The 14,438-nt window shown below is 50.5% G+C and overlaps 1 protein-coding gene across 5 annotated transcripts in view; it reads right to left on the reverse strand.

The window, feature by feature from the left end:
* The window catches only part of LOC120398927 (1-phosphatidylinositol 4,5-bisphosphate phosphodiesterase gamma-1-like), a 76,187-nt gene that overhangs the window by 43,686 nt on the left and 18,063 nt on the right, over positions 1-14,438 (reverse strand). The window lies entirely within an intron of this gene.

Consider the following 14,438-nt stretch of genomic DNA (forward strand, 5'->3'; position numbering starts at 1 on the left):
GCACTGGTGTCTTTCTCTGGCTGGTAAACAGCTCCCAGAGGTCAGGCCTCCTTCGCTAGCAGTCGGGTTACCCTGGTAACACCAGAATGCTGTCAGGAAACTGACAACGTCACCCGCGTCGGCTGCCAAGTCTGATGCTGGCAGCACAGCCGAGGCGAGGAAATCTCCCAGCAGGTCTGGAGGGGCACGGGGTCCGCGGGGGCTGCACAGAGAGGGGAACCGGGCATCTCAGGCTGGGCTGGACAGAGCAGCCCCCTAGGCCCCCCATGGAGATGCAGAGGTTTTCCCTGCGCAGAATGCATGGGGCTCTGTCTGGGCTGGGTAACCTGTGCCCACAGGTTAGACCCCTGCTTAGCTCTCCTGAAGGCATGCCAGGGTGTCAGCAGGGCTTACAGGGCTGGGGTGAGCTGTAGAAGCCGTTCTCTCTGACAAGGCCAACATCCCCTTCCCTGCGATCCAGTCTGCTTCCCTCTCCCTGGATTGAGTGTCTGATCCCTGTCGCCAACCGCCTGTGAAATAACTTCCTCCGGTGCCCCCACTCTGCTTTCCCACGCTCCTGGCAGCGACACCTTGCCATGACGTCCCACTCCTGTCAGGCAGGTGCCCCACAAGCAGTGTCTGAGTGGGGACTGCAGGAATCCAGAGGCTCAGGCAGTGGCTAAGAGAGCGGGGCGTGTGTATGTGGGGGATATCCACCCAACCTCCTGCCCTCTGCAGCCTCCATTCCTAGCTCTCTAGATGGCCCCTCCCTACAGACCTCAGAAGATCCCTCAGGGAGGTGGGGATGGGGTGAAATCAGGGAGCTCTGGGAGGGAAGGATATCCTGGGGAATCCCCCTCCCCTTGGCATTCTGACATCTGCGGGAACGGAGAGCCCCCTTGTGAGGTCTCGAAAGGAAAATCGGTTTTCCACTGACACTGTTGATCAGCACCGGCAGAGGATCCAGCCATGCCTCTGCAAGGAAACAGGTTAGAAGCTTCTTTCACAAAGGGAAAGTGCGGGTCTCCAGCAGCCCTGTGACAGGCTTCATCACGCAATCTAATTCTAGTAGCTCCTGAAACTGGACTTTGACCCACTGACTGTTGGCTGTGGGCACTAAATCCCACCAACAGTAGGGACTGGATCTCTCTCCTGCCATCTGAGTTTGTGCTACACGCTGGCAAAATGAATTGGGAGAATCTGGGAATTGCGTTTACTGCCTTCGTGCTCAGAGACTCGTAATTCAGGAAGCCCTGGTCTCAGTCGCTTCAAATTGTGCACAACAACTCTACTGTGAGCCCAGCCCTCACCTGTCAGGTTTGAGGTCAATAGATTTTTTCCGTAGATTTTAGAGGTGGGAAGGCAAAACTGTCTTTATATCATGGAAACTCAGTTGCAGCCTTAATCATGGAGTGACTGTTGTTGCTCCCTAGTACACAGGGATCTCTTCGCCCACTGCTGAAATGCAGCCAGCTCTGGAGTGGAGACCAGCAATTACCGAGCAACGCACAGGAACACAACGCAACGGTTTAGGACACGAAGGGAAGGAGAATCCCATACGCAATAGGAACTGCACCAAGTCGGCGGAATGTTGTTACCTGAGTTGGTTTGTGCCCAGGACACCCAGCTTAGCACTTCCAGCTGCTGGCAGAAAGTGCCAGGGGATCTTTAATGGCCACCTTTCCTCTGAAAGGCACCACCTGACACCGGGGTCATCACTGACTCGAAGAAGAGAGCGCCTGAGTCACCCACCCCAATCCCTGCAGCACAGCACTCCTAGTACTGACTGATGGGGGAGAGAGCCCCCTCGTGCATCACCCTCACCCCTTCCTGCAATGCAGCACCCCCTGACACTGCGCTATCTTCACTGTTTACTGAGTCACCGACACCACTTCCTGCACATATAGGAATTTCACAGGGTGCAGCCTTCCCTTCCCTCTGCCTCCACCCGCCCCCTTATCTCCACATAGGTCACCTTTGAACAGGGAAGTCACTCTCTCTCTCTCTCTCTCTCTGCTAATCAGTTTCACTTAGGATGACAACAGATGAGGTAAGCAGCAGTGTGGGAGCAGATAGCCCTGCGTAATTTGTCCATGCCGTGGCCTGTCCTGTGGTGGGACTGGGGGGGATTCTCAACTTCCCCATCGGCATGTGACATTCATCTCGATATCTCTGATTTACCCCATCTGTTTCCTCTCCTCTGCCTTATCCAGCCCTCTCCGTCTTTCCCTGTCCCCCTTGTTCTCACTCCTTTCCTCTCTCTTTGCATATTTCTCATGGTTATTTGTCCACGTCTAGCCAGGGCAGGGGAAAAGTGCTGCATTCACACACTTGGGGCATGAAGTCTCGTGCTTATCTGCAGAGCAGGTACAGCGCACCCAGTGGCAAAGCCAGGTCACCCCCCCGCCCCCCGCTCTGCATCCCCGCCCTGCCTCAATGGACCAACTCAAGGGCTGAGGGGGAAGTTCAAGTCTCCATGCTCCAGTCAAGTCTTGGCCCGTGGATGAGGTTGCTAAGAAAGGAGCTGACGAGTGCCAGCGGAGGTAGTGGGTTTTGCAATGTGTGTGCTTAGAATGGACTGAGACCAGCCAAACTCAGTTCATACAGGACAGGAAACAGCCAACACTGCCGGCAACAACTTTCACCATGGGTTGACTCCAAACTGGTGACCTAGAGGTAGAAGGCTCCATGTCCCTTTACAGCCCACAGGATATTCAGATCCACCCTAGCTTTCCCTGCTTTGTTTTTCAGATCTACCCCCCACGTACCCAAGGAATCCATCCCATAACCCTCTTCACACTGTTGTCCCACATACCAGCCATCCCCTTCCAACACAGGAGGAGCGGGTAGGACTTCCTATGGAGCTCCTCAAAGTTGCTCGTTAATTGGCCAGAGGAGTCAACATCTTTCTGAGATCCCCAGACTGGGAGTGGTATCCCGGCTAGGCCACATCCTTCCCCTCGATATTATGACAGTCTGGCTACATGGACACTGGAGCTGGCATTTCCAGCGTGGCTAGACACAAAAGTAGGCACTTGGGTAGACACTAAAAATAGCCACGGCTGCATGGGCAGCGGGACAGGCTAGCTGCTGCGAGTATACAAGGTTTCAGACGGGGCGGGGCCCATGCAGCTGCAGTGACGTTGATAATTTTTAGCAACTTCTACCTGAGCTGGAAATGCCACCTCCAGCTTCGACGGAACCATATTCCAGGCCATTCCAGGCCCCGTCACTGGCTCAGAGCTATAGAGGGAGTTAGTGACAGAGCTGGGATCAGAACTGCAGTTCCTGGCTGGTGGGATAACAGGGCAGCACACAGAAATGCAAGGCAGCACCCGTCCCCTGTTCTGTGGAATAGAGCTGACAGCAGAGTCAGAAATGAATTCTGCAGCTTTTCCTCTCGAGGAGACACCCAGACAGCCCATTTCCCCAACTCTATTCTGGGATGGTTCAGAAACAAGTGAACACAAACAAAGAGCATGGCTTAGGGGAAAGGACTGGCTTGGCGAAGGAGGGTGTAGAAACACACAGCACAGCACATATGGAATCTGGTCAGTTATTAAAAGAACTGAAACCAACCCTTCCTCCCCCGTGATTTCTCCTGGGGAGGAGAGACAAAAGACCCCAGGGGACAGATATTAGTCATGTTGTGCAATGCACTTCTGGAAGGCCCTCAAAGGCTCTGTAATGTAAGAACCGGAACAGACTAGGCCGGAATAGAGTAGGATTGATCGATGAACTCAGGACTGGGAGAAAGGAAGGCCTTCGATGCTGAGGGGGAAAGATCCTCACTGCCCTTCCGGCTGTATGGACTAGGAAAGAAACACCCTCAACCTCAAGTGACCCTGGCCCAGAAAGAACAATGAAGAAAATACAGAAAATGTGCTGCCTCTGAGGAATGATCAGGTCTAACTAGAATGTGGTCCGGAGTTACTCTATGGTAGATCGGTGGCTCTGTAAATCACCTCGCACCCCTCAGCATGCCCAAAGGAGGACTTCATAGTCTTTAGGGCCCGAGGCCTGCCCCAAATCCTGGCACTCCCCATTCAGAGCTCTCTTTCTCCCCAGTGCTGTAACGGCACCTTGGCCATGTGACTCTCTGATTCTTTTCTGGGTCTTGCAGAGCGACATGCCCTCACATGAGGCAGGGAGTTCCACGGTGGCTTGAGAACGTGCCTCCTTTCATCCTAGCTGCCGAGTTCTTGTAATGCTGGGACGGGGAAAATAGAGGCCTCCAACTGGCCTTCTCGGCACTGTGCACTTTCATAACAGCACAACTCATAGCTCGTCTTCTTTGCCTGCTCTTGCTAAAGAGGAGTGCTCCTCTGGGCCAATCTGAGCTCATCTTTTAATTGAAGACGTCTGCCCAAAGGTGGCAATTTAAAACCCCCGAGCCCTAACCACAGGGTGTTTCTCTCTCAGTGCACTCTTATTATCCTCTCTATATAAAGACACAGACCGTGGGTCAGTAGGGTGGGGTTTCCGTGCTGGGTTCTTTCTCAGCGTTTCAGAGACAGCATTTCCAGCTGTTACTTACGCAGAACTGGTTCAATGGGCATCTCGTGGTGTGCCAGCCCAGGGTGGGTGCAGCCAGTAAGGGGCGCTGATCGGTGCCGTAGTGGTTGCACAAAGGCACGCGTTGGAAATCCTGCGCTCTAGGGACCCCTGTGTGCATGAAGCCCAGGCGCTGTTCTACCCTTCATTGTGTCTGGGGCCAGTGGTTACGAAAGATTGGTCTTTCGTGATTATACGTTCTGTTCTATTTGCCACAGGCCATGTCCAGGCACTCTAAACAGAGCAGGAATAGTAGGGACGGGGTCAGAGCCCAGCACTGTCCCCAGCGGATTGCCAGTGTTACAGACCAGGGCTGGCCTTATGGGTGGGCGATTGCCCAGGGCGCTGTGGTCGGGGGGCTGTCAGTGCTTAATTTGTGCTGGGCCTGCCAGGGCTCTCGGCTTGGCAGTTCATAGCCCCGGCACTTCTGGGATGCCGGCCGCCCAGCTCTGAAGGCAGCAGCGCAGAAGTGAGGGTGTCACGGTATAGTATTGCCACCCTCACTTCTGCACTGCTGCTGGCAGCGGCGCTGCCTTCAGAGCTGGGCTCCTGACCAGCAGCCGCCGGTCTCCAGCCGCCATGGTCAAGAGGGGCGGGCCTGGGTACAAGTCTGTGGAAGGGAGCTCAGGGAAAAGTGTGGGGAGGCAGCAGGGCCTGGGGGCAGTGGGGAGCCCGGGGAGGCAGAAGGAGCTGGGGTAATGGAGGGTGGATGGGGAGGCGGCGGGGGCCGGGGCACCAAAATACAAGTTTGCCCAGGGTGCCATTTTCCCTAAGGCCAGCCCTGTTACAGACACCGTGACTTTCACTGACCTTACGGGCATGGCAGTGCTAATAATCTCCTGAAAACCTACTCCTCGAGGCCAGCCATTGGCTACGGCAGATCGACCACAGCTCCCCTTGCTGTAAATCACCCTTCTTCCATTGAAAGGAGATCAGAAGCTCTTCGGGGCTGAGGCCACGTCTAACGATGGGTTTGTAAAGCACTGTCCAACCTGGTGGCTGGCTACGAGAGTGAGGACAGAGAAGGACAGGCTTGTGGATCAGGCACTGGAACTCCAGCAATCTAGGTTCAACTCCCTGCCTTGCCACAGACTCGCTGTGTGACCATAAGAGTGTCACTTAATCTCCCAGTGCCTCAGTTCCCCATCTGACATCCCACAGATGCTGTTGGGCCAGCAGCATGACTGCATGTGGATTTGGTCACCGGGCAGGGGATTTACATGGGAAGGCTGAAGAATTAAATCTTTTTGGCTTGGCCAAATGAACACAAAGGGGGATGGTGCTAACCACCTAGGAGAACAAGGTCCTGGACATGAAGCGAGAGCAAGTGTTCCAGATGGCCCAAGAGTGAGAGAACTGAATTAACCACAGTAAAATTTCACTTGGGTAGCAGGGAATGTTTTCTAGCCGTGAGATCTATTAAGCCAGTGGATCTCAAACTGTGGGCCTCAGAGCATTTGCTGATGGCCTGTAGAAAGCTGGCTGGTCCCCTGATGCTGGTTCCTCCTGCTTGTTTCCAGCTGCTACATCATAGTCCAGAAAGCTAAAAATGTTACTTTCCCATCAGCGTTTGCTGCGGTTGCCACAGGGATGGTGGGCGACTGAGAGTGGGAGGAGAGGTGGTTTCCAGGATCATGAATGGGAGGTGAAATGTCCTCATAATTGTGAATGGAAGGGGGGCTGCCCAGGAGGGAATCTCTCTATTAAGCTGTGGCCCACCTGCTGGAAAGGTTCGCGAACCCCTGTGGTAGACACGGGACGAGGCTGCCAAGGAAGGGGCAAAAGTCCCGCTGTTTGAGGCACTGAAGACTAGACTGGACAGGCAGCCGACTGGACCAAATGGGTCTTCGCTCTCTCACGTCTATGAATCTGGGCCTATTGCTGGCGTAGGGGCTGGTGTGGCTTACGGCTGCTGCCCTGAATGGCAAAATCTTGTAACTTCCACTCTCCTCCTCCAGTGTCTCTTCACAGTTCTCCCGCTGCTCTGCTCGGGGACTTGCCTTCTAGCAGGGGAGAAGGTGCAGTCCTGGGGCACAGGAAGAGAGGTCAGCGGTGGTGGGTGACATTATGACAAGGGAGGGCGAGAGACCATAGGGGAAGAAAGCCCCCTCTCCTGGACACTGACTGCATCTCAGGGTGCTTCCCAGGGGGGCCAGCCGGCATGGTGATGAACCTCGGAAGAGCTCTCAGGATGTGTGATAACTGCCACAGGAGGAAAACAACTTGGGGGCCCTTTGTCCGGCAAAGCCTGCTATTAACAAGAAACAATCAGCGCTACGTGGAAAGAGACAGCCAGCGCGGGGTTATTGTGCTGCAGGAGCGAGCAGGAAATGGGTCATTTCCCGGGGAATTTCCAGCAATGTTCCAGCTGGGTTTGTGACACAGTGGCAGGGATGGGGTTGGGGGTAGCTGGAGTGGGCAGGGGGCCAGGCCTGGGAGGGGTCCGGAATGGACTTCTCTATGTGCCACTGTGTTAGTTATCCAGACCCACAGCTTCCCAGCATCACATGGGGGTATTCCTGTGTCCGCAGGGGTGTTTGTGTGTGGGTCTGACTGGGTCCGTGCCTTTGTGTGTGTGTACCTCCCTAACTGGGAGCGTGCCTGTGTGCATCTGCGGGTTTATATGTATGTGTCTGGAGAGAGAAGAGAAAATCCTGAGCCCTGTAGTGCCCACGGGCAGCACCTGTATATGAGAATGGACGTAGAGACCAAGCAGGCTTCCCACAAGTCGTCAGTCCAGCCCCTTCAGCCTCTCCAAACAGCCAGGCATGGCCCTGCCCACACTCCGCCCCCACGGCCCTGCTTTGGCGGTGTCACTGGGCGCCAGGGGCTGGGGCCACGCCGCCCGCCTTCCCAGGACTGAGAAGGCTGCAGCGGCACCGCACACTCTCCCTCCCGGCACTCTGGGGCTGGGGGGCCTGCGGGCACTAGCCAGCCTAGAGGGGCTGTGGGTTCCAGTACACGTGGAAGGGGCGGGGCCTTGGGCAGAAGGGGCGAGGCTGGGGGCTAGCCTCCCCCAGCCAGAGGTTTCAAACACCGCCCATGCCCTTCAGCTGAGCCGTTCAGAGGTCCTTGCTCTAGATCTGAGGTGGCCAAGCTGCATCTTGTGAGCCACATGCGGATCTTTTACAGTTAAAGTGCGGCTTGTGGATCCCCCCATGCTCCCTGCATTCTCCATCTACCAGACCGGGGTCGGGGAAAGCTCGGGACTTCTGTCCTGCGATGGGGTGGTGCCAGAGACAACTGGTGCCTGCTGAGAGTGGGGGGCACAATTCAAAGGTTCGCCCCCCACAGCAGCTTGAGTCACACACACCCAGGCACACACACCCCCTCTTGCCCTCAGAGGCCCCTCCCTGCAGCTCCCAGGTGTTAGTTCTGCCTGGAGAGGGAGTGGCAAACAGCTGGGAGCTGCAGGGATCCGCGGGGAGAGGCAGCAGCAAAAGCAGCGGCTCTCCCTGCAATTCCCAGCTGTCTGCTGCTGCCTCTCCCCAGGGCCACAGCTTCCAGCTTGACAGCTCCGGCAGCTGCTATACAGAGAGGGGGCCTGGCAGCATCATGTGAGAGCGCGGGGCCAGCAAACCCTGGCAAAAAATTGGGGGGGGCACATGAGATGTCACCTCCAGCTTCTTCCCAGCAGGGAGAGGGGGCTAGGGGCTTTTGCAGGAGCGGGGCTAAAACCCTGAGCCCTGGCAGGTACCTCCCACAGGGCTGAAGCCCCAAGCCCCGGCAGGTGCGCCCTGGTTCTCGAACGTCTGAAGATTGTCAGATGCTGTTCGGACGATCAGTACGTTTGGCCACCCCTGCTCTATATAGTCACGTTGGGTCATTCTGGGCTGTCCCAGCTTGTCTGTTCTACGGAGGAATGGGTCACTGGGAAGAAGGACAACTTCTTAAGCTGGTTCTTCCGACATCTGGAGACCAGCACAAATAAACACAAGGTGGGAGGGGGAATTGGAACCTCCTCTAAGGGAGAGGAGACAGTGGCCCATCCAGCAGTTTAGTCATCATGCGCCTGGTCTGGTGGGGAGAGGATCAGTGAATCACACATGGCAGATGTTAGTCATGTTGCTTAATGCATGACTGGAAAGCATCAGATCCGAGACAACCTCTGCAAAGGGAGGAGAAGGAGCGTCTCAGTGAAAATAGTAACAGATGGCAGATAATCAAAGGAGGGAGAGAATCAGAACGGGAGAGCTAGAGAAGGGTGAAAGAAAGCAGGATACAAAGTACAAGCACCATTCTGGGACCTAACCCTGGCTCCGCTGCTCACACCTCTCCACCCACTGATGCAGAACTCCTACGGAACGAAAGCCACACATGAGCCATTTCAAAGCACCGTTTGTTCACGTTCAGGCCCCTTACAAGCGCATGGCACTGAACGTCAGGGTACCTGCTGAGCATGGTTCCAGTGGGGCCATTGCTCACGCCCAGAGCAAGCAGCAAAATCCCTGACACTAAACACAGCCGTTTGTACTTGACCGAGACTGGCAGCAAAACAAGACATGCTGTTCAGGACATGTGAAACTTCACCACCCCCTCCCGCCCTCCGCCGACAATGGGGCCATTCATGCTGCAGGTTCCTCTCTTGTGATCCTATTCTGCACGCCTGCAAACCCAGCGTGCATCCCAGAGACCACCTGGGAAGTGGGGATCCTCCCACACATAGGCCAGGCAAGGCCAGTTCCCAGTGCAGGACAGCGACTTCCCACATTCCCTTTCAGCGCAGATCCAAGGCAGAAATAACGTGTGGCAGCTCTGGGTGAGGGATCATTTCAGGGGACAGCCGGGGACAGGCTTCTGGGGCGTCTGCCTAAGGTGGGGGCACCAGAGATCTGAAAGCCCCCAGCTCATCACCAATGCATGGGCTTCTGGCTGGTCAGAAGACAAGTCCCTGCTTTAGAGAAGGGAAGAGGAAGGTGGAGATAGGAGAGATTGAGTGAACTAGGAAAGGGAAAGACTATGCTGTTTTAGCAGTTTAAACCAAACTCCATTTTCCCCAAGGAAAAGTCCTATGGGATTTGATAGGCATGGAACCAAGAGGGTTCTAAAGAAATGTAACTGGATTCTGTTGATATTACTCTAAAATGCTACAGAACAGATGATTGCCACCTTCTGGAGCCATCCTATGAGATTCCACAGAAGGAGTAGTATTTTCTGTTAAATTCATCAGGAGATTCCAAAACCCTGCCGAAAGGTTATGTGTCCATCCCCTTCCACAGGACCTTTCAATAAGGGTGGTGATCAATTTACCTATATTCTCATAGTGGGCCCATCACCACCTGCGTGCCTCCCACACAGACAGCTCATGGACACTCCTTCCCCCGCCCCACAAAGCCATCGGGACAGTCCCAAATCACCCTCAATTATTATTAATTTCATCACGATTCCAGGAGAGTCATGGTAATAAAAGTGACTGTAAAACAGTGTTGACTGGGTTCCATATTCTCCAGCAGGGATTGCCAGATCAAACAGAACTGAGGAACCAAACCAAGATTAGGAGGCTTCAGGATGGATGAGTAGGGACATATCGAAAGAGCTGGGGATGGTCACTCTTACAGTAGATTTAAATAAAAGTAGACCTGTCAAGCAATTAAAAAAATGAATCGTGATTAATTGCGCGATTAATCGCACTGTTAAACAATAATAGAATACCATTTATTTAAATATTTGTGGATGTTTTCTACATTTTCAAATATATCGATTTCAATTACAACACAGAATACAAAGTGTACAGTGCTCACTTTATATTTATTTTTGATTAAAAGTATTTGCACTGTAAAATAGCAAAAGAAATAGTATTTTCAATTTACCTAATATAAGTACTGTAGTGTAATCTCTTTACTGTGAAAATTGAACTTACAAATGTAGAATTATGTACAAAAAAAATCCATTCAAAAACAAAACAATGTAAAATTGTAGAGCCTGCAAGTCCACTCAGTCCTACTTCTTATTCAGCCAATCGCTCAGACAAACAAGTTTGTTTACATTTGCAGGAGATAATGCTGCCTTCTTCTTATTTACAGTGTCAACTGAAAGTGAGAACAGGTGTTCGCATGGCACTTTTGTAGCTGGCATCGCAAGATACTTACGTGCTAGATGTGCTAAAAATTCATATGGCCCTTCATGCTTCAACCAACATTCCAGTGGACATGCGTCCATGCTGATGACAGGTTCTGCTCAATAACAATCCAAAGCAGTGCAGACCAATGCATGTCATTTTCACCATCTGAATCAGATCCCACCAGCAGAAGATTGATTTTTGTTTGATGGTTTGGGTTCTGTAGTTTCCACATTGGAGTGTTGCTCTTTTAAGACTTCTGAAAGCATGCTCCACACCTTGTCCCTTTAAGATTTTGGAAGGCACTTCAGATTCTTAAACCTTGGGTTGGTTAGAAATCTCACATTGGTACCTTCTTTGCATTTTGTGAAATCTACAGTGAAAGTGTTCTTAAAATTAACATGTGCTGGGTCATCATCCGAGACTGCTATAACATGAAATATATGTAAAAGCAGCAAAGAATCCTTATAGACTAACAGACGTTTTGGAGCATGAGCTTTCGTGGGTGAATACCCACTTCGTCGGATGCAAGAGTGGGTATTCACCCACGAGCTCATGCTCCAAAACGTCTGTTAGTCTATAAGGATTCTTTGCTGCTTTTACAGATCCAGACTAACATGGCTACCCCTCTGATACATGAAATATATGGCAGAATGCAGGTAAAACAGAGCAGGAGACATACAATTCTCCCCCAAGGAGTTCAGTCACAAATTTAATAAACACATTATTTTTTTTAACAAGCGTCATCAGCATGGAAACACGTTCTCTGGAATGGTGGCCGAAGCATGAAGGGGCATACAATTGTTTAGCATATCTGTCACATAAACACCTTGCAATGCCAGCTACAAAAGTGCCATGCAAATGCCTGTTCTCACTTTCTAGTGACATTGTAAATAAGAAGAGGGCAGCAATATCTCCTGTAATTGTAAACAAACTTGTTTGTCTTAGTGATTGGCTGAACAAGAAGTAGGACTGAGTGGACTTGTAGGCTCTGAAATTTTACATTGTTTTATTTTTGCATGCAATTATGTAACAAAAAAAATCTACGACAAAGAGGTTGCATTACAGTACTTGTATGAGGTGTATTGAAAAATACTATTTCTTTTGTTTATTGTTTTTACAGTGCAAATATTTGTTATACAAAAATATACACTTTGATTTCAATTACAACACAGAATACAATGTATACGAACATGTAGAAAAACATCCAAAATATTTAATAAATTTCAATTGCTATTCTATTGTTTAACAGTGCAATTAAAACTGCGCTTAATCGCGATTAATTTTTTTAATCATGATACATTTTTTTGAGTGAATCCGTGAGTTATCTGTGATTAATCAACAGCCCTAATAATAAGCTCTTTTGAGCAAGGTAGGGTGCAAGCTTCTATTGTGGTATCTTTGTTTTTCATCCTGTCCAGAACCCAAAAGTTCAGCGAGCCACAAGAATGCGTGTTCTACCTCTTCCCCGACCCTGTGTCTGTCTTGTCTATTTACAGTACAGTATAGGCTTTTTGGGGCACGGACTGTCTCACGTGGACTCTGCGTTTGCACAGTACTTAGCACAATTAGGTCCCATTCTTGGCTGGCACTTAGGCACCACGGTAATAAACATGGTCAATTAATAGTGACTGAAAAACAATGAGATTGGGAGAGGCAGGTGGGGAAGTACGCCACAAACCTCCAAAATGTGTCAGTTCCAGTTTTGTGAGGAAGGTTTGGAGTGTGTGTGTGTGTGTTATTTTCGCTGCCTGTGCCTACTCCATAAAATGGCACTCTTTGAGCATATGGTAGATCAAATTTGTATTCTGCCCCCCACACACGCTGGAAGTGACAACATGTGGCCAATGCCAATGCTGAGGTTTACTATTCTAGTTTAGCTGGAATCTGGCATTTGAATTTCCACTCGGCCTGCTCAATCTAAGCTCTGTGCAGCACACTTTCTGGTTTGCTATGGCATCTGCATCGGTGGTTTGTCCATTCCCGCCTCGATGAAGCACTGATGCTATTATTCGTAATCTGTCAAAATCCTGATTTCTAGTTTTAAATCCCAGGAAATTAGGAAAGAGCATCAAATTTCTAAGGACAAGAAAGACTTGGAAACGTAGAGCCTTTTAAGTTGCATTGTTACAAAGACGGTCTTGAAGACGTGGAAAATTAGCATGTTGAATTATTGACATTCACTAAGAGTATCAAATTGGGAGGAACTGCACAGACCTGTGAGGACTAGTATATAATAAAAGGGGACATGGGCCCTGATTCTGCACCATTCAAGTCAATGGGAGCTTTGCCATTGACTTCAGTGAGTACAGGATCAAGCCCACAGAGAAGGTTTTTCACTCTCCACTGTCTAAGATTTTATGACTCACAAACCTGGGAGTCTGAGATTTTTCCTTTAAAATGTGTTCAGTTTTAGTGCCCATGAACTTGGAACCTGACCTACAACTTCTCCTGCTATTTCGGCTGGGGCCCTCCCCTCACACACAGCCCTGCCAATGCACCTCTCTCCTGACCTACAGCCCCCCCCTGCTATTAGAACTTAACTTAAGAGGTAATTCAAACCACAGACCTAGTCCCTGAATAGCCCAACATCAGGAGTCATCAAGCTCACAACACACCATTGCTGAGAGCCAGCAGTTTATTTGTTTAGCCCCATATGAAGATCTTTGTGCTGCTAACACGGAGCCACCAAGTCTCGGTGTTATGGAGCCAATGCACCAGGGAGAATGGAGAGGACATAAAACAGTGGCTTGTTTGCCTTTTGGATGGGATGAGCTATCAATATGTGGTGTGTCCAAGAGAGAGGCAGCCTAATGAATACCCCATGTCAGCTTTGAGTTACAGTCAGGGAAATTTGGAGATGTTCAAGATTATTTTTCCTGCAAGAGACTCTCCAAAGGACACTGGTGATTTAGTGCAGTATTTGCAGCTCAAACTTTACTTGAAGCAATAAATAAAAATGGCTTTAGCCTGAATCAAATGATTATTTCGTTAATTTGTAAAAAAAACTCAATGAACACAGGGTTTGCTCTCCTTTTTATTTTTTTTACCTTAAACATTTGTTACTGGGAACCCAAAATCTACCAGCCTTGTGCTACCAACATTGTCCGGGTGTTGTACATCCCCCTCAGTGTCTAATCCACAGAGGTTATGATTCCACTACAATTCCTACCTAGGGGATTTAGTTTAGCAGCTCAGGTTGGAGAGGGTCATGCTTTAGGTCTGGAGGCACCAGATTCAATTCCCGAAGATGCTCAAAATGGCGGTTGTTATATTAGGGCATGATAGCCGGGAACTGAAGGTACCTCCTGGATTTGTGTGGGAGAACCTCAGTGTTCACATGGATCTGATTGCAGGATTGGGGCTTAAAAGGGAAGCAGATCAGCATTGCTTTCTAAGCTGAATGATGGGGGCGAAATCTACAAACATCAAGAATGATGGAACGTCAACTGGCTTTGTTTTTACACTCATTGGGATTTAATAATCTGAGGTGATATTAGGATCCCAGGGAATTAACTGAAAAATGAAAAATCTATCACTTCCCCATCTTAGGTACTTATCAGAGCCCCATCTTTGGAGCATACAGTCATTAATGTATTTATCCTTACACACCCTTATGCGGTGGGAAGGTAGAGACTAAGACCCAGATGCTCAAAGATATGTCAGTGCCTAAAACCCACTGAAATCAATGGGAGTTAGATGCTCAAAAACCATTGAGGAGCTGCCCCTAAGTGATTTGCCCAAGGTCACACAGGAAGTCTGTGGTGAAGCAGGGACCAAATCCAGGCCTCAGAAGTATCAGGCTAACACCTTAACCACTGGACCATCCTTACTCATGGCAGAGTCT

This window comes from Mauremys reevesii, linkage group 2 (assembly GCF_016161935.1).
Source record: "Mauremys reevesii isolate NIE-2019 linkage group 2, ASM1616193v1, whole genome shotgun sequence".
Taxonomy (NCBI): Eukaryota; Metazoa; Chordata; order Testudines; family Geoemydidae; genus Mauremys; species Mauremys reevesii.